Below are 19,342 nucleotides of genomic sequence, written 5' to 3' on the forward strand. Positions count from 1 at the left end.
TTAGTGAGTCTGCTGTTTAGTAAATATCTAACAGCTCTTTTTGGGTAGTTTGAAGATTCGCTCAAAATGAGTCGCACCACACGTACCCCAGAAGCAAAGGGCGTCTCGCTAACAAAAGAACCTGAGACTACAAGAAAGGGAAAAAAATCTTCACAATCAAGATTCCACGGAGACTATCGATGCCAGTGATTCTCAAGATTTTAAATCCGTAATATCAGTAACCGTAAGTGGACCATCTAAAATTTCAACTGTATCTCTAGCTTCTGTTAAGCGATATTTTTCAAGATTAACAAGAATTTATGAATTTTCAAAATTTAATGAAATTATTTGTTTTATATAAAGTTTCTTCTCATACAGGCTGAGGTTAATCAGTTTTCATTCTACATATTCAATTGATTATTATATGTAATAATATATTATTAAGGGTAGTATTAACATGTAATACACTAATAATAGAAGTAATTTAGGGACATTTGGTATTGTCCATCAGTATATTCTTCAATTGACCTTTACCTTAATGTCATATACAATTAGTAACCCAATGCCCACTTTAATTGCGTATAATCTAATATTTAATTATTACTATTATCAATAGACCTACACTGCCAGAAAATACATTTACTATCTATCCAATAATACACATGCAAAGTCGTTAACATTTTCATTCAGTAGCGTAGGAATTTGACAAAAAAATGAAATATTTTTTATCAAATTAACAAAGGCAACACAAACTAAAGTAATCGTCAGTTCTTCCAAAATACATAGAATTATCTATTTCATATTTTCTTCCATTACTGAGTTTTTGCCGATAAAGCAGATAAAGCTTGGTTTATTGTTTGATGTAAGATTTTGCATTTGCCATTTTATTGCTATTTTGACATTTTTATTGCTTTAGTTCTATGGAAAGATCTAGCTGTTATCAACTTCTTCTCTTAACTTTATTTTGTTGTTTGTTTTGTTATGAGTGAATCCGCGATCAAGCAAATTATCTCACCACTCCTTATAGGAACCAATTTTGTAATCACCAATTTTTTGTTTATATCTCGTTTTTATGTCAGTTTTGTAGATAGTCAACTTTAACCACATTAACGTATCATCCTCCATTATTTATCATTATTAATGTGACTGTGAACGGCCATAAATATTCATATCTACTGATTTTATAATTATTTACAGTAATTATTGAATACAATAAGATTTAGTATTCAATGCAGCTTGTACTCTGATACTGTGTTCTTATTATTTTGATATTTGTCGAATAGGTACGCTAATCAGATTATTGAGTTGTGAATTGAGCTATTTATCTTGCGGCACAGTTTTGATTTGGATTTTAAGGTACTGAAGCACCACAATCACTTTAAATGAATATATTTTCAGACGAAATAATTGGTTGAAATTTGTATTATAATTTCCACGTAAAAATGAACGAAAATATATTTTTGAGGCATGACATCAAGCGTTTTATATTTGACTCTTATTATATATCACATGTTCAAGATTCTTCCCTTTTCACTTCATTCCATCAATTGTCTTTTAGAAGTGAGCACCCAGTTCTATATCACCATTGTAACATTCAGAATAGCTTTGAAGGGGTTTTTCAGATTCAACACTAAGCAATTACCGATTTTTTCCAATATTTAAAAATACTTGCTTAGTAAATAATTCTTATAGCAAGGCTATAATATCGATCGAAATGGAGAGAGAGAACTATTCATTATATAAGAATCATAAATGCAAACGAGTTTAATAAGTAACCACTATCTCACTCAGAACTCGACGATATAATGATTTGTCGTCCATATTACTATTTCTAAATTTTTCCTTGTAATCCGATGTATAACTATTAAAATATCCAATTATCTAGTGTATTCTCATTAGTATTAAATGGATAACCACTTTATATACAAACTATAACACAATGAAGATGTTTGTTCCACCAAAATGAAGTAATTAACGATTTAATCAATATACTATAATCTGAAAACTTTCTATGTGGTATTGTGTTTCTTTTACTTTAGTGAGGCAATTACAATCCACTCATTAAAAAATATAAGTTGGTTTTGTGTCCATCTACAACAGACGATGGACATAATGAGGTCAATGTCGATTTTTATTTTTTTCATTGTAACTGATGCGTGATTTAATTTTAAAACAATAATGTGAGGAATTCCAAATTAAATTTTATGAAGTATTATGCTGTGACCTAATGTTGAGAAAACTTCAGTCAGAGATATTCGACATTACAATGATATACGTTTGAAAAAACTATGGGGAGTTCCTTCGGACATATTCAATAAATAAATTTGCTATAAAAAGCGTTTGTACATAGATAGTCTAAAACAATAAGAAACTAGTAGGAGAAGACTTTGTATTATATTCAAAATGCTGTATGTCCAGCAGACTTCGGAGGTTATAACCGTGACCATCATAAAATAGTAACATTCTAATTATTATATAAATTCATTACTAATATAATGTTTTTAAAAAGCCTCATATTTCTCGTAGTTGTTCTTGTGACACATATTTTTTAATATGCATATAAAACACAATTGAAATTGTTGGTAATAAGCAGATTTGGCTTCAAGCTTAATGATATGTTGGATCGACATATTAGTTGGTTGTCAAATGTCAAATATTATGGTTGCGTTCAGAAATTTAATTTGCGACAAAACTTATGATTTATCAATCTATATATAGTTGGTTGTCATATGTCAAATATTATGGTTGCGTTCAGAAATTTAATTTGCGACAAAACTTATGATTTATCAATCTACATATAGTTGGTTGTCAAATGTCAAATATTATGGTTGCGTTCAGAAATTTAATTTGCGACAAAACCTATGATTTATCAATCTACATATAGTTGGTTGTCATATGTCAAATATTATGGTTGCGTTCAGAAATTTAATTTGCGACAAAACTTATGATTTATCAATCTACATATAGTTGGTTGTCATATGTCAAATATTATGGTAGCGATCAGAAATTTAATTGGCGACAAAACTTATGATTTATCAATCTACATATAGTTGGTTGTCAAATGTCAAATATTATGGTTGCGTTCAGAAATTTAATTTGCGACAAAACCTATGATTTATCAATCTACATATAGTTGGTTGTCATATGTCAAATATTATGGTTGCGTTCAGAAATTTAATTTGCGACAAAACCTATGATTTATCAATCTACATATAGTTGGTTGTCATATGTCAAATATTATGGTTGCGTTCAGAAATTTAATTTGCGACAAAACTTATGATTTATCAATCTACATATAGTTGGTTGTCATATGTCAAATATTATGGTTGCTTTCAAAACATCAAGGAAAAACAAAATTGTTGTTTTTACCTAATCCCGAGCATTTAGTTTTAAACCTTCTCTGGACTTCTACAAATAATTCAAGAACAAAATTAGTCAAATCGGTCCAGCCGAATTTCATAGAGACTAACGAACAACAATCCATTCTCATATATATAGATAATAATCTGTAAGAGGACGGATTTGATTGGAATGCAGCAAATATTTTGTCAGATCAATCAGTCAGATCAATATACGAATTACAATAATCATCGATATTGAACTGTTTACTACCAATAAATTAACACTCACGATCACACTATCACACGTCTGTCTCTTTCGATAGTTAAGTTACCTTCTTGACACCTCTACAAATATAATGAAAGTAGGCCTCGTAAGTTTCAAAAATTTCAAACTAAATAAAATCAAGCCAACACATATTAATGAGGAGAACTGTTTAACGATGTCACGTCTAATAGCTGTAGCTTAAGTACGAATTTTATTTTCCTATCCTTCAATATACTTCCAACTCTAATAAACCCACAAATACAGATCCACTCTTACGTCCAGCTTTTTTTATTTCTTAACTGTTCAATTCTTTTTTCTAATTAAATTTAGTAATAAAATTATCTGTTTTTATTACATAGACAGCAATATTTCTGAATTCAGACGTGTTGAAGTAACAAATAATACCAGAATCAATCAACTCATGTTCCAATTACCAAAATTTGCCAAATGAAAATGTGGTATCAGCAAGACGATACTTTTTCCGATTATAATGTGAACGTTCATAATTAGTTATTTGGAATATTTCCAAACATTAGATGGGAATCCAATGACCAGCCATGTCACCAAAACTTACTTCTCTAGAATATTCTCGAGGTTATTTAAAGTCAAAATATACGCCAATCTAGAACTTTGGCTCATTTCTAAATAACTGATAGATCATTGTTGTCATGAAACATTTTATTTTAAAAAATATGAGGGATGGCCACTTTCATCATATTTATTTTTACTAGAATCAACAGTTCTTTCACTCATCATCACCTACTGCTCCTTCTCGAAAAATTGATGTAATTGTCAGAGCCAACAATTTCAATCGTTATTCTTCAAATAATATTTTCATTAAGAATATTTCCAAATCATAGTCTGGTTTATCACGTATTGAGATAGACCCGAACTGTATTTTATGAGTATATTGATATTGATATATACAGATATATTTGATTGAAATACTGTATTTTTGTATCCTTAATTCCATATTATGAGTTAACAAATTAATTATTTCAAAATATTAAATAATCTTATTTACTCCAAAATGTCAACTACTCTGTTGATATACTGTATAATTAAACTAGGTTACCAGACTATGAAAACATATTATTTAAGGTGTTCTGAAATAAATGGAGCATACAGAAATAATACATAATATAAAATACTTGGAAATGATATAAGAATGATCATTCATCCAAGTCAACAGATACCAAACCACTCAATACAAAAATAGAACGTCATATTCAATTGATTGAAACCTTTATGTAACTATTAGAAAATGCTGTGTCGGTGTTGCAACAACATTCTCTCGAGATACAAGTAACATTTTCGGGTTGTTGGATAGCCAGATGATGTCCAATGTTGAATTTGCCACAAATGTTACCTGATTCCAGCTCCGTGGACTTTTTATGAAATTATTGTGTAACCCAATTATATACCGGAGTTTATAATACTCGTAGATTATTTACATAAGTGTCAATGTTCAGGAAGTCTACGGATGAGCCTAGAAATTTCCAATCATTGCAATAACCTTGTAATATAAAGTATTTCTGTACCTTATATCGGAATGTTGTATTTCTTCATCGTTAAAGTAATAAGTACACTCACAATAACAGTTGGTATTATTATTATTTCTTCAATCTATGGCTATCGACAATAACCTATTTGTTCGATACTACTATTAGTTCGATTCCTTTTTATAAGATAACCAATTTCTAGAAATGGCTATATCCCTCCTCGGCTCTAGAAAAATGTCACCTTTCCAATCTCATGATGTGATATATTAGAAGAAAAAGAGGATGCCAAAAATCTACGTTTTAGTTAAACCGATTCACAAGTAATAATCCAAATTGTAATTAACCGTTCAGATAATGAATATTCAATTATTACATAGAATACGAGGTCTGGCTATTAAATAAACGAGACTGATTACGAAAAAGGATTTTATTATAGAAAATATTCTACATACGAATGCTCCCCTTCAATATACTCCCCTCCCCTCGCCATCGAAGCAGTGCTGAAAGTCTTCTTTGGTGAGCGACTTTAGCAGCTCTGACGTTTTATGGTTTACCGCTTCCATCGACTCAAATCGGGTCCCTTTCAAAGTAGATCTTTTTCTAACCTTTCTAACCTTTCAAGGAAATCTGAGCAGACTCGTTGACGCAAGAGCTTTTGGTTAGAAGTCATATTTTTTGGAGAAACTTCGCACAGACTTTTGTAATTTGTAATTCCTTGTGTAAAATGTTTTTAACAGTTTCTTTATCGGTATTTAAAGCCTCAGCAATCATCCGGATGCTCATTCGCTGATCTACACGCACAATTTGGATGAATTTGGTTACTTTTTTTGGAGTTGAAACAGTCTCCCCATAGACCTCTTGTAACAATTTATAGCACTCATAGTTTTTCGTCACACATGGTTTTCGATACGAGAAAAAAACACGTTCGTTTCAAATCGCTTTTGTACAAATTCTATAATAGTGACGGAAACGTATTTTGGTACATGCATAGACAAGATATCTAGATACCCAAAGTATTACTCGTTTTTTAGCCCTCTAGGCGCACAGTCTTGTTATTCAATAGCCAGACCTCGTATATCCAGAATATTTCACATGTTAACACTTCAGCTCTTTCGAGAGCGGTTGAGGAGCTCGAGCGAGCAGCTGAATCAAGAGGACTAAAAATCAATGAACAGAAAACCATGTACATGAGAACGTCAAGGAGAGCCCCCACCACCCAAATCACGTTCCAAGTCAGAGAACATCGCTTCCCTGTGCGCCACCAATTCAAATATCTTGGAGCCTTGATAACTGAAGATAATGACGTGACAACAGAGATCAAGGCAAGTGTTGCTGCTGGAATAGGTGCTTCTGGGCATTTCCAGAGAGTCTAGAAGGTTCTCATGAAGATGGAATTTCACAATTTACACGACAATAATCCGATATGCGGATGCGAAAGATTTTTGGCAATGTTTGCGAGATAGGTGTGTGGAGAATCCGGAGGAATGTTGAGCTGAGACAGATGTATGGGGAGCCAGATTTGGTGGCGCGTCTGAAGTGGCTTGGAAACGTAGAGAGAATGCTTTCTGATCCATACCCGTGCAGACCCACGTTTGAAGCTCCTGGAGGACATTGACTGAGAGGAAAACCGCGCTTTCGAGGACGTTGAAGCGGACCAGATCCAACTACAGATTCGACGCTGGAGGCCCCATTCTCAGGACAGAAAGGATTGGCAGTTGATTATTGAGGAGGCCCTGGTTCTCAAGGGACCGTAGCGCTGGTTAAAGTAAAAGAAGGAAGAAGAAGAGATTTTCTGTGAAACATCCATAAATAACATATGAATCCAACAGATCGTGCAGCCAGTATGAAGATATCACCCCGTAGTAAAAATATGAAATGTTAAGAGCTGCACAAAATTCCGAAATAAAACCACAATTATCAACAGCTAATGAATAAGCCAATCGTTTGTTGTTAGAATTTTCCACTAGAAAAATGTATATTTCTACCATTTAATACTTGTATTACTTCCAAGAGATTATCGTACGAGAATCAGTCAACTTAATTAACAAACAAAAAAGTATCTTAGTCGGTCAATATTTTGAAGATAAAAAAACTGTACCTAATTTCTACAGAAATGGTGAGACTATCCATAAGGAATAAATAAGCTGTGAATAATGTGTTTCAATTTGTAGCTAATTTGAACTAATCCTTTAATCCTATCACATATTCTTGTTTGCCCCAACTGAATCTAGTTCATATGCATATCACTAAGAAGCAGACTCCGACCCATTGTTTCCAAGAAATTCAGATGCCATGAAACAACGACATTGTTGTCAGATTGTGATCCTTTTTATTCCATTACCTTGAGTTTAATCACTTACCCATTATAAAATAACGTATAATGGTTTTACTTTATGGAAATATCTCACTGTCTGTAAGATTTAATCAGTGACGTGTATATTATTATTAAATTAAAATAAAAAGTGCTACAATATTCTGCATCGAGAATTTATATATGACTGGCCGGAAATTTGGTAAAAGTGAAAACTAATAAACGATTGAAGCTTTTCAAAAATTACTTTGTGAATTAAAAAATTGATCATTGACTCTAAATTTGATTTGATTTGCCATCAAAATATAAATTATTCTCATTTACATTTTATTATTTATACTTCCAATAAATAAAATATTTGTAGATTATCCCATCGTTGCTTCAAATCCACTCCACAGGCAACGACTTAACAATGTATTAATCTGAAATATGGAAAATATATGGATAAGTTAATATAATGCTATTAATGATATATTTGTTTTTGAAATCATAATTTGAAGCAACTCCTTTTTCTGAGAATACAAATAGAGTGGGTAATAACAGAGTATCAAGAATGCACTGCAATTTGGAGTAACTTGCAACCGATTCGTATAAAATTACCAACTGAAGTAGAATGGAGAAATATGGCAGAAGACTTCGAAATAATAAAGCAATTTCTTCATTGCGTTGGAGCCGTGAATAGGAAGCACATCTGAAGAAAGTACCCTCCTCATTTTATTCAATTGTCTTACTCGCAGTTGTCAATCCGTACAAAAAAATTATTATTAACGAAGCCGGCTCCATAGGCTGATTTAGTGATGGATAAATTCTCACCGACAGTGCATTTGGTAAAAAGTTGAAAATGGACAATTAAATATGCCTAATGATCAACTTCTAATTGATAGTGATGATCCCATATATTTATAGATGATCAAGCATTTACTTTATGAACAAATTTCATGAGACCAGATCCTCAAACTGCATATCGAAACAATCGAGAGGAAATTCCAACTATTGTCTTAGCAGAACACGTAATTTCGTGGAAGATACCTTAGGTATGTTATCAGCTTGTTATTTCGACAGCCTTTTGAGTCTAATTTAGAATTAGTCGATGGCATCGTGAAACTTGTGTTTTGCATAATTATGATAATAATGATATCAGCCAACAATTTGACCGAGAAGCAGCAGTCATTTACTACGTCTACATGACAATATACGAGCTACTAGAGAAGCATTCTGTGTCAGAGAGTTACTTGGTAATTGTTTTCTTCTTCTTCTTCTTCTCATGCCGTCTTCTCATTGAAGGTTAGCGACCACATTTTTAAATCTGTCCCTCGCAACATGGGACAGTTCTCCGACGCTGAGATTTGTCCATACTCTTAAGTTACGAAGCCAGTATTCCTTTTTCCTCTCGATGCCTTTCTTTCCCTCTACTCTGCATTATTTTCTGTTTTGGATATACACGCAAGAGATCCGAAGATCCTGATGGAAAACAACAAAGTGGAAGTCAGCCATAGAAAGGTGAACCAAAAATGCCCTGGGAACAAGTAATGCAGGATATTGCAACGATGAGGTGAGGATATGGAGACATGTTGTCGGTGGTAGATAAGAGTGGAACAGGATAGTGAGGATAGCTAGCAAGAAGCTGTGGCAGGTTGGAGAATACACCAATTCCCACACAATGAATCCATAAGTATTCGATAGCTCGGAAATATATTAGAGTTAGTACACTTTGGTGTTTAATTCTCCCATAATTCCACTACGAAAACTCGTATCATTTCATCGCGTATAGGATAAACCAGTTGACACTTTTCTTTGAAACTTTGTTTCCATTGAAGGAACTGAAAATAATATTTGGTTTATACGTCTAATGGCATGGATTCAAGTTTTTTTTTTGTCAATTTTAATTTTTTGTTGATGCTCTATCGCATTACTTGTTTAATTATTATGTACTTTCAACGTTTCATTCTAAGCAATCTCTAGTCTATTGTACATTAAATTTTATTGCATATTATATATGACGTTGATTACAAAACATTTTAATAACTGCTGATTAAATCACTACCACTTTTACAACGTTCCGATGATATCGTCTGCATACATTGATTTTTATCTGGATATTAGTTGATAACAATAAACTAAACTTCTTTTTCTAGCACATACTTCTTCGTTGAACGGCCATGAGAAATACATCGTATACGAAACAGATCCCCCCTAATTTCGGTAACCAATATATAAGAAAATACTTTTTAGTATTTCAAAATTATGTAATTGAATCCGCTGCTAACAAGTTTGTGATATAATTCTTTAAATTTTCTCGTCCGAGTGATTTTATTTTTTGTATTACTTAATTCAGTTTTCAAATAATTTATTCAATAATGGGTCAACAGATAAGTAAGTTTTTATTTTGGTACGTTATATGTAAATTTCATATAATAATTATATTCTATATGTATTCATAAATTATACAGGGATCAGCTAAATTATGGAATGAATCAATTTCTTGAAAATAAATTATTTTTCACAAAAATTCTAAAATAAGTCGATTTGAAATTTCACATCCAATTGAATTTGAATTTCAAAAGTTTTTTGTTATTATAATCAATAATATCTTAGTTGGTTTTTCTTTCTACAGGGCGAACAAGAATTTATTTGTTTTTAAGTTTTACGATTTATACCACTGTTAAAAATTATTAACAATAAGCTAATATTGTTGAATATTTCTGGTAACTACTCTATTATTCCATTAACTACTAAAGATCTATGGGAGCAATAGTCCAATTTTCGTCTAATTGAATTTTTACTGATTCTTGTTTATTTTTTCCATTTGCACCGAACAATAACAGCTTAAGCTGTCTAATGAATAATTTTTAGAATATATCAATGATTATAGAAACTTAAGTCCTTTTATTGACACAAAAACAAGGACACCAAAACGTAACTCCACTTTCTTCCGAACCAGATAAACTCATAGAGCTTCTATCCTCGGAAACTCTGGACTTTACACCATACATAATAACTCTAGCAATAAAACCTGGTGGTATGGTAGTATAACTGTGGTGTTGAGGTATATTTGATTTCTGTAAACAATTCCTAACCTCACCGATGTTAACCACAAATATATCTTGACAAAAATGTCCTATTCCGCTTTAATCAACAACAGTGTGACTTTATCTGCGGCAAGATGTATGGACATGCATATCTACAAAACTATTTACAAAGAAGATTTCACATATGGGTGATTCCATTATAACTGTGATATTCAATGTCCTGTATTGTTTTTTTGTACTAGTCATTAATTAATAATCAATTAATAAAAATTTTTTGTTAATTGAATAATTCTTAAAATATTTAAACATTATTTTTATACAATATAACTTGCCACTTAAAGAAAACTTATACTACATCACTTGAATGTCAGTACCGTGTCATGTCCATTCCTAGAATTTACCGATAAATTATTAATTTTTTTTGTCGTAACAAATGATTTAAACTAATTACCTTATAAATTCTAATGTTTATGATCAAACTGAGGAAAATTGATGCACTTGTTGTTTAATATCTTAAGTTACCATGTCAGTACCGTGGATAAATGAGTCAGTACCGTGGATAAATGAGTCAGTACCGTGGAACTCAAAATCTGACATTTGTGTCTTGCTCGTGATACTTTGAAGTTGTAGTAAATTCCTCTTAGAGTTTTATTTTTACAGTAAAATAGATGAATAATATGCATAAAAAAGTTAGAAAAGTTAAATTTTAAAATCTTGAAATTTTGAATACAAAAAATCACAGTTAGAACGGAATCACCCATATGTATTTATTTCCATGCCGCCGCCTATTCTTTCCATTTGAATGACTTGAATAACCATGAAGAATATTACAAGTAGGTAATAAATACAAAAATCTCATTTGCAACGAGAAGAAGAAGAAGTTGATTGCTTAAAACTGATTTTCATATTTTCTGCAACATTGAATTTAGGAGGAAAATCCAAAAAGTGCATCGTAGCGCCATTAAGTTTAACGAGCTCTTTCTTTTGGTCTAAAATTTGCGTAGAAAAAGTTAAAAATGTATCGGGAAAATGGATAATTTGTTTCAAACATTTGAATCAATTAAGCGAAAAGAAAAGCATTTTTTTAAAGGGTCTTGTAGCACCATGCAACTAAACGGATAGATGTTACGTAGGGCCGACCTCCATCCAAATTTCAAAATAGGCCTTTAAAGGTTCCTAAAAATTTCAGCATTATACGCCCATTTTCATAGTACTGTACTGTAGCCTCGAGAAATTCTTGCTATATTCTTTATTCATTATAATAAGAAGCCTAATCCACCCATGCACTCATAGGTATTGAATCACAAGTTTCAAACAAAACTTTTGGAATAGTTTTAGGCTGGAGAAAAGTCATTTTTCATAAGAACCTCATATTTATTGTACTTAGTTATAGTTTATAGTAAGAAATTTACAATTATCTCATTAGATTTGTTTTGTTTACATTCTTGTATCGATTAATAATTCACAGCAAGTTTTTCTATAATTAATTCACAAATCTGTATTTAACCTGATTACATAATTTAGCATTGATATATTACAACAAAACTCCTACGTTTGACCATGGAGACTTGGCCTTATTTTATGCAATGAATGAAACAGAGTTCTTTTTTAAAGGAAAATACGAAAAATTCGCAAGGTTTATCTCTCCTATTGAGATCAATAACATTATTTGTACTTGAATTATCTATTGACATCTATATACATGTGATGGGACGATCATATTTCTAAAACTTTCGATTTAACATAAGAACTTTCTAATTATTCAACTAAATCATTTATGCTTCCGGCTGAACTACATACTAAGTATAATCCAGAATCAACCGATTGTACTGTCTTTAATTCAGGTCTCTGCGATTATAAAGCAGTATTAACAAAATTTTCGGTAAAATCTAGTACTAAAAATGCTTCTCGCGAATTATTCCGTATGTCCAGAAGAAAAATTTTTGAAACTTCAAGCTCCGTTGTCAAACAACTGACTGGAATAAAAACACTAACTAGTCTGGCATCCACTACTTATATTCCTCTAAGGCATATTAAAAATAAGCAAAATAAAGGTCCACTGGTCCACCACCTGGTCCACTAAAGGTTTACGTATATCTGCAAAGAACATGCGATCTTCATCTCACTTAAGGAAATTCTCGGATAGTGTCTTCTTCAAAAATGCTGTGAAACTGTGTAGAAAAATTTATCATAAGACAATAAAAGCTGCCAAAGATATTTATTATAATAGGAGACTCGCCAATTTTCGTCATGTTTCTAAAAAAAAATGGTCCATTGTGAATGATCTAAGAAATAAGGCTTCTTCATCGAGCATAATCTCTACTTCACCTGTTAATAATTACTTTATGAATGTAGCCAAAAATTTATCAAATTCTATAACTCCTTCTCATGATCCGCTTTCATATCTCCCTGATGTTAAGGGTAACATTCTCTATTTTACTTAGTTATTTCACGTTTGTACTTTGTATTTTTTGTTGTGACTATCCATGTTCCATATGTCAGTATGGGTATGGCTACTTTTTATGTATTTTCCTTTCCATTTGTTTTGTTATTCCCTTTTTGACTAAAAACTGTGTCTTCATTGTATTGAATAATCTTTCACTTGCTTCAATCCTCTCGTTTATCTCTTGTTCTCATCTTCCATCTTGTGTTAGTGTCATGCCAAGATTCAAAACTTTTTTTTTCTATTCTTATTCTATCTTATATGTCTTCTTCCTTCAGATCATTATCATGACATGTCATGGCTTGTCGTGATTTAGAAAAACTCGTTTTATTTTTTATAATTTTATGTAGTCTGTGATGATAATTCATTCAATGGAAAGGCAGCTAAGCTTCTTTTCTTTACAATTACACACTCATCGTTTTCTCAGTACCATCTAGTATAGTATAGTATATAATTCAACAAGCGAGTAAAGATATTATTACTGTTGAGAATGACTTTTGCACCACAAGCGTCACAGTTGATTTCTACCTTTCTGGATTTTTCGCAGCTGTGATGTTACCAGTCTCACTCACACTAATTGTTACCCATTTTCGACAAAATGTACTAAACGTGACAGATATATTGACTGTGAAAATTAACTTCGTCGTAATCTTCTACATCTTCAGTTCCTTCAGTGTAAAAATCCTGGCTTTCGAACTGGCGTTTCAGGAATGCTTGCAGCTTTATATATCTTCTAGCTGGTAAATATTTAGGGTATTTTTTAGCATTAAAATGAAAGCCCATAGTAATAACGACTCGAACTCCTTATTCAATTTAACAAAGTACATTTTCTATAAAATTTTTGAATTTCCCTTTTGATTTTGTAGGTAGCAGATTTTCTGTCATGGTTGCGGCTGGCTAACTCCATTTTTTTAGAAGTATGAAATATTGGTATTGAATATTTGAAGTTTCTATAATTATTTTTCCAAAAACAAACAATTTTCTTCACCATTTTGTTATTGAAAAGGTCCATCTCATTTCAAACATGTAATCACCTTCTGAATTTGATTGCATGAATTCAGAAAACCCCTATTTTTATTTATTGTGATTTCGCCAGCGCAACAAAATTTTTCATAAATTCATTTGCCTCATTTGAAATGAATTTAAGCTTTATACAGCTACCCAGATCTACCAATTAAAATGAATACATGAAGAAAAGATATTAAAATGGCTAAACAAACTCAAAAGTTTCCTTCGGGTTTCTACTACAATGAAACAAATAACGGTGAAAAAACGTTTGTATTGATTCACATATATTTTTCTTACACACCAAGCGTACGTAATAGTAAATTAAATATAAACATTTAACGATGTTTATTTATTTTAAATAAATTGTCTCCTCAAATTGTTCAATTCAGGCTCCAATGGTCGTTGTAACGTAAATATATACATAGTATAAATTGTTTATACAATAAATCGTTTAGATTCAATGATATCGAGAATCAGAGTCCTCTATTTATACATCAGGAAGTATATAACATGTTGCCTATACAAATGACACTTCGCATATTTCGGAATTAGACGACCCTAGATGATTTAGAGCTGACAGTACTACATTTTCAAATACCACCAGCCTCAATTACTAAACTCTGAACGTTATCCAGTCGCGGGTATCACAGAATAAACAGTGGTACATACGATTAACCATCGAAATATGAATTTATTAAGAGAACTTGTACGCGATGATCTCCCATATAACTAGTTTTGTTTTTTCTACCTTTCTTACAACTCATGTTTCCGTATGTAACTGTTGATCCTATTATTGTTCGATATATTCTAAATTTCACTACTCTAGATAAATCTTTTCAGCTTATTAACTTTCTTTATCATTCCAAGCCATGTTTTTTGTCATTACTCCTCCTAGTTCGCCAGCTTTTTCTATTTTATATGTTCTGCTCTCGCACGCTTTGACCTCTATGTATTCTTTTCTACCAACCATATTCTGGTTTAGCACCATATACTTTCTTTTCTCTTGGTTCATTATTAATCTATAATTCTTGTTCTTCTAGTTATCAGAATGCTTTTTTCATTTCATTCTTTGTTTTGGTTATTAAAGCTGAATCGTCTGCATAAGCATAAGCATATCTGCTGCTTATGGTAGTAAATAAGCGTTGCGTATGTATCTTCCTATATGATTCAATTTTTTCTCAACACAATATTAAAACTAATGCCCATTTGTTTTGAACTGATATTGAGCCCTCGTGCGTTATTTTACTGTACGATCAATTTCACAATTTTCGTTTCTTAGGATTCCTACTCGATTCAAACTGTATATATTATAATTCCATTCATTGTGTCATGACCATACTCAAAATTTATAATCATACCATGTAGGCTTATAATCTTAATATATAAAAATTCAGTGTCCGTGTGTATATTCCGAGTGAACTCAAAAACGAGTCAACTGATATTCATGAAAATTGGCATATATATGAAATTTGTTAAATGATGAAATATATGAAATTAAATGATAGGATAGTTATTATTTAAATGAATAGTCTCAATAATTAATAATTGAGAATAAACTGATCATCAACGTTGATTGTTGTTATTAATCGTTGTGTCCATAAGTCTGAACCAGATGGCGCCTTAAGCGAATTTCTTTAGAGAGGACTGTAAAATTTTGTTCTTTACACCTCACAGATGGCGCCACAGTTTAATGTGATATATTTTCTTAGACCACACACTATACATGTCTTATTTTGCTTATAACACTTAACGTCGCTCCTTTCATAAAAACACAATCAAATGCATTATTTTGAATATCCATTTTATAATAAACGTCACGTTTTCAACTAAACGTCAAAATATGTCAAGTTGTTTTATAGTTCTAAATAATACAAAACTCGGTTACTATAGAAACCAATTTACCACTATCTTAGACTAACTATTTTATTTTTTCATCAAAGATAGGCCGGAAAATGAGTCCGGTAGAAGCTTTTACCGGACTATCACAATAATTTTCTGGCTCGGTCCGACAAAATGAGATTTTCTGACCTAAAACCGAAAAGTACTAATTTCCAGCCCGTGTCAAAAAAAATATGTGAATAGTTTATGGGAAAAATTTGACTATGCTTAGAAGGCATCGAATCTCATTCATTTTGTGTATGTCATAGCAATGGGTCTCCTTAACTATATTGAAATGACATGCTATCCCATGTTAAGTTTGCACTTATTCTATAATATGTTTTGGAGCTGATCCCAATTATGGTTTCTGTTTCAGAATTGTTATTTCCATTCTTGCTGATCATCTCGCAAATAAATGCGGAAGACGATAGCAAATGGGTTTGGGGAGGAAAAAATAGGGAGAGTAGCAGAAACTTCGATTCTAGGTAAAAATATATTCATTGCGTACAATAAATATAATCGTAATTCAAATATCTATCAAATTATATTCGATTGAAAGATTCATAATATACTGTTTCTTTGTTTTGGTGTTAAAACAACGTTATTCTCGCACGCATTTTCGTGTAAGAATAAACTCTATTTTCAAAAAACTTTCAGTAATTTTCTGTAGTGGGTTGGTGCCCCTAAATAACAGTTTAATTTTTTTTGACAGCTGATGCATTATTCGGTCATGCGTGAGAGTGAGTTTTCAGACAAGTAAATGTAGTCATGAAATATGGACAAAACCTACAAATCTACAGTGGAGAAATTTCTTGGAAAGACCTAACCTTAAAATGAATGACTAAAGCAAACTTTCAAATTCAAATAATATTTCCAAAGGGAACTGTCAAACATGAATCAGTACTACCAACTGACTACATACGTTACGATGTAATTTTCCTAAAATATATTTTTAACAATTCTTCTATGAATAAATAATGTGATAACAAGCCGAAACCGAGAAAATAATATAGAAAACACTCGTAACAGAAAACCATTCCAGCATTCGTTCCTACGGTCAATTTGTAACTCTTGCTGAAATGAAAAGTCTTTTGATTGTTATATTTTAATATACTAATTTCAAATTAACTTGTCAATAGGTAAATATGATTGAGACTGCATGGAAAATACTGATTTCCAATCGCCACAACAAATTCAATATTTCTAAAGAAAGCCGTTATATTTGCTGATAAATATTTCAATTTCTATAAGTTTTCCAAAAAAAATCTTGAATGTAAGTTATTGAGAATGGTTGTTCTTTCTTTTTGTTAAACATAAGCAAATTTTAATTGTTGTAATTAACAAATATATTGTACTAATGATAATGAGAAATGATTTATGACATTTAAACATAATCGATGATAGAAAAATCCACCACTATTTTTGATTATGTATAATTAACACATAATTTATAGAGTTCTAAAAGAATATTGACAAGTAATAAAGTTTTGATAGCTCAAAATATTGACAATTCGAAGAACTGAATATACTACAACGAGCGTATAATGATGGATTTTATTCTTCTTCTTCCTGCTGTGTATAGGCATCATTGCCTGTTTTTCTTCACGTCATTGCCTCTGCTCAGTCACCTGGGAGGTTGTCACTCCATCTTTTGCTAGGTCTTCCAAGGCTTCTTTGTCCTGCTGGTGATTTGTCCCTTGATATTTTCACAATTCGATCTTCCGTCATGCGGTCAATGTGCTCATTCCATTTTATCTTTCTATCCAGTCATTAATATTATCTATCCCGCATGTTCGTCTTATGTTTTCACTCCTTTCTCTATCCATTAGTGTTCTTCCCGCTAATCTTCGAACTATTTTCATTTCTGTAGTCTCCAATATTCGTTTCGTTTTAGAGGTCTCAGGTCGGGTCTCTGCTGCATAGGATAATATAGGTCTGATTGCGGTCTTGTATATGCGGGATTATGCTTCAGTTCGAATGTATTTATTTCGCCAGATTGTGTCATTTAGGTATGCTGCTGCTCTTAAGGCTCTTGTAGCTTGGTTTCTTACTTCCGTCTCCACGTCCCCATGTCCAGATGTATTATTTTGTTATCCACCACAAGCTTACATCTGATCGGTGTCTTGGATGTAACCATTGATTTTGTCTTTGCCGCTGATATTATCATATTGAACTTTTTTGCTGTTTTGTTAAATTGGTACAGTAGCCTTTGCAGATCGTCCTCGTTCTCCGCCAACAGTACCTCATCGGATTTTATTCAGGAGGATGAAAATTTCGACACGAGCCGAAAGCGAGTCCATAATTCGAAAGTAAAGACTATACGTTCTCCACGACTATATACAAAGAGGAAATTCCACTTTGAAAATATATGTTTTGGTGCATGAGCAAGAATCATTTTGTTATCTTGATACAGGTAGATTTGATAGAATCCTGTGGAGCAGCAGATAATAATATCTGTGGTTTATTTTACGAAGGAATTGAACCAGTTATCAGCGGTTAAATTCCTATTAGTCCCTGTTATTGTTGAGGTGAGCTTTAGAAGATATTTAGCAGGTATTGGCAAATCACCTTTCTTATTCGTTATCTCCTCTCCAACGTACGAGATACCTCTCATAAAATAGTACGAATCAGCGCCTACTGTAGGCGTGAAAACTAGCTTCAGTTAATGAAATATTACTTAGCAGAACAGTGTTCCTTGGGCTCTTGTACTACAAATATTGGTGGGGGGATGAGACACTCAATATAAAAGGAAGTGGGTCAGATGTGACCCCCACCTTACCTTTAGAGGGTTAGGAGTCCAATTAAGTGATAATTCGACGCTTGATTTTTATCTCCTCCTTTATGCAGAGGTATAATTATTGCCGACTTAAGGCAATTTGAAAAAGTGCCATTTTGAAATAAAATATTTATTACTCGAAAATACTTTCAATGTAAGTTCATCGATACCAGATGAGAATTGTCATTAATTAGACTGCGAAGTTCTGTTAAAACTAGCGTTAGGAAGAAAAATTAGCAAAATAGGCCTGCAGGACGTTTCCATAAATATAAGTTACTTTATTAATATTTCTCCATTGCATGAAAACCATATATGTTCGATTATAGTGTTTCCGACAGGGTAAATATTTCATCATTATTCATCATCACTTTTGCTGCTATCTGAATTCGGTTTGAGAAAGAAAAGTTTAAATTCTGACTTGTTTAGCGTGCGTCTTTCTGTTTCTTCTGTTAATTAACTACCTTGGAGTGACATTGCACCTTATATACTCCTATTCGATTGACAGAAAATTATTTGGAAAATTGTTATATAACATTTCCATGCAAACATTTTATAGACGGCGTTACAGTTTATTTTTTTTTATTCAAAGGAAATGACTTGCTGTGCAACCAAGTTATAAATCTCTACGAATATTGAGAACGATGTGTCCAGAGAGAGTTGACATAAAAATTAACAGAGAATCAGATTAATAGGAGGATGTATATTGGAAGCGCACTGTTATTCGAAAGCTTGTTCTACCATTAGTTCGGAAATGGAACACTGGAAATTATAGGATATAACGGTTGAAAAAGTATAGCAAATGACCGAATG

General features: G+C 32.0%; 1 protein-coding gene across 4 annotated transcripts in view; it reads right to left on the reverse strand.

The window, feature by feature from the left end:
* The window catches only part of LOC130898746 (uncharacterized), a 53,429-nt gene that overhangs the window by 12,553 nt on the left and 21,534 nt on the right, over positions 1–19,342 (reverse strand). The window lies entirely within an intron of this gene.

The sequence above is a fragment of the Diorhabda carinulata genome, chromosome 10 (assembly GCF_026250575.1).
Source record: "Diorhabda carinulata isolate Delta chromosome 10, icDioCari1.1, whole genome shotgun sequence".
Lineage (NCBI taxonomy): Eukaryota > Metazoa > Arthropoda > Insecta > Coleoptera > Chrysomelidae > Diorhabda > Diorhabda carinulata.